Here is a 2746-nt window from a genome sequence, read left to right as displayed (position 1 = left end):
TGGCTCGCGAGCCATATATGGCTCTTTTGATGGTCACATGTGGCTCGCAGACAAATCTTTAATTATACTTTTTTTTTTCTCTCATTAGACCAGTCCTTCTCGGGCGCGATGCGATGCCAGAGGCGCGCAGTAGTAGCGGTGCTTGGAGAACAAAATCTGTGCCAGCATTATCAGTTTACTATTATCTATTATTTCACAGAGTTTGTACCAGCCGGAAACCTGGGAATTGCCGTGCCTAAAACTGTGCGCTCCCGTCTCTGAGAAAGAGCGGGCAGATGCGGGGACGGGATGTTAGAGGATGAAAGCAGAGGGTTGGGGGGGTATGGCGACAGGCAGCAGGTGAATCGCGCAGGGATTGTAAAAACGTAAAACCCGCTGCCCGTCACTCACTGCAGCGTGTGAGTATATGTTTGGCTCCCCGTCTTTATGTGATCAGTCTGTCTCACATCTACAGAACATTCAGACTATGATCACGTTTAAAGTCTCAACGCCTGAACGAAGCAGAAACTCACCACGTATCAACCAGACTAGACAATCAGCAAAACTACCACGAGAAATACTCATCATTTATTAGCAACAGCATAATGATGTTATTAAAAAGAATCCACAGACTTATTGTACTTTAAAAATGTTGAAATTAAATCAAATGCACACATTCACTTGTATATTTAGTTTTAAACATATTGTCGCGGTCTGAGTTGGACTGGGTGGGTGTTAAAAGTTCTGGAGTTCATTAAACGCATCAAGCAGAGATCTGATTGGCTCTCAGTTCTGTCGCTCAGGCTGTTGTTAGGTAGTTTGGACCAATGGGGTTCAGCTATGGGCCGAATAAGAGAAATGGGAGGCCTGGAGCAGGAGGGGGGAATATAAAGTTGGGAGAAGCGCTCTCTCTCGTCTCGGCGGGAGAGATTCAGGAGTTGCTGAATTAATTGTACGGCGTTTTTTACAGCCTGCAGTAACCAGAATAAAGAACCTTAAAAGAGGTTAAGTCTCCGTGCCTCAGTGTGGGAAAGGGACACTACATTATTGTATGGCTCTTTCGAAATTACATTTCAAAATATGTGGCGTTTATGGCTCTCTTGGCCAAAAAGGTTCCCGACCCCTGATTTAGATGATCACTGCTAGCTCCATGGAGAAAGTGGGTGTGTGTTAGCCTGGGGGCGGAGCTGAAAGCTCAGACTCTTTCTGGAAGCGGCTGCATGAATGGGTGAAAATACCACTTGAACATTATTATGTTCATTTATATTATTAAAACACTTAAAAGCTCCAAAAGTTGATTTTGTGAGATATAGGCCCTTTAATCGTCCTCTACCCTCTTCAACCTCTATTGCTTTTTCTTCTCCCCCCTTATACCCGTACGCCCCCCCCTCTCTCCATATATATATATTTACATGTACATCAGTGACGTGCTGTGAGGTTAATGGCTGGTGAGGCACTGACGTCATCAGTCAGATTTACAAACATGAACCATACTGAGTAACTTATTCACCATTTAATTGACAACAGTTAACGTGTTTTGTTTAAAATATCATTTCAACATGTGTTTTTTTTTCATACACAAACTGCAGCATAGAAAAAAGCACAAACGTTATTATCGTCTTACCTTTACTTGTAAATAAAGTCCATACGCCGCTCCTTCTGAAGAAAATGACTTGCCGCTTGCTATCACTTATTCTATTATTTTTTAGCGTCATAATCTCAGGGCTCACCGGCGCCCCCTAACATGAGGCACGAGAACTGCTGGCCTCACCCAGCGGCTTTTTTGCCGGCGTTTAGCGCTCAGCACAGGAAACACGTCCCCCACATACAGTTATTTATAAAACAAACACTGTACATCATATACATCTGCTAAATTATGTAAACTCAGCTGATATAGTACAAGTGATTGAACCGACATACAGAGAGACAGCAGTGCCGTCTGACTGCATAGGTATTGCGCAATCCAAGGTGAGGCTCAGCGGGCTGGTGCCTCATCGCACGTCACTTCTTAGTATCTGAACGGCAAATGCGGAAATTCAGCGATTTTGAAAAGAAAAAACACCCAAAAATGGTACATTTAAATGGAAAATGACTGCAAAGCACAAATTACTGATTAAATATAATAATTGAATTTATTTTTTCTCTTTTCTTCCCCTAATGGCAGGTGAAGCTGTGCCTCACCTGCCTCTCCTGACTGCACGTCACTGATGTACATAGATTGAACATATAAATAAAGTTTAGCTTGAAGTCCAGAAGAGATTTATACAAATATACACCTCTGTGTCAGAAGATTCATGTATTCATGACCCCCTTCTGTCCAACATAATACAGTCACATGACAAAAACTATGTGTTCTTGTGTTTGTATGTGAGGAGGCTTCGGGGGCGGGGCTTGGAAGGGTAGGGGGAGGGGTGCCAAACTGAGGCCACCTTAATAGCCAGGACCACCTGTGTTCCTATCCCATGTTTGGAGGTGTAGTAGCAGCACATGATGACGTCATGCTGCGGTTTGACAGCAGGTCATCAGAGGAGCACGTGACGTTCCCACCTGTACCTGTGACGTCAGGGACATTCCTGTAGTTCCCATCCACACCTTTCTCTGAGCTTTAGGGAGACAAATGTTCTGACCCACAATAGACAAACCCCACAGAAACCAGTCCTTTTTGGAGTGTCGCGCGCACATGCACCTGTGCGGCGTCCCGCGCCTCAGCAGCAGCTCTGGTTGCATAAGAAGAGGCTCCGTGCGCGGCACCGGCAGCTGCCAGCCT

The sequence above is a fragment of the Oryzias latipes genome, chromosome 8, assembly GCF_053564925.1.
Source record: "Oryzias latipes strain Hd-rR chromosome 8, Olatipes_Hd-rR_3.1".
Taxonomy (NCBI): domain Eukaryota; kingdom Metazoa; phylum Chordata; class Actinopteri; order Beloniformes; family Adrianichthyidae; genus Oryzias; species Oryzias latipes.
This window is presented reverse-complemented; position numbering follows the sequence as displayed.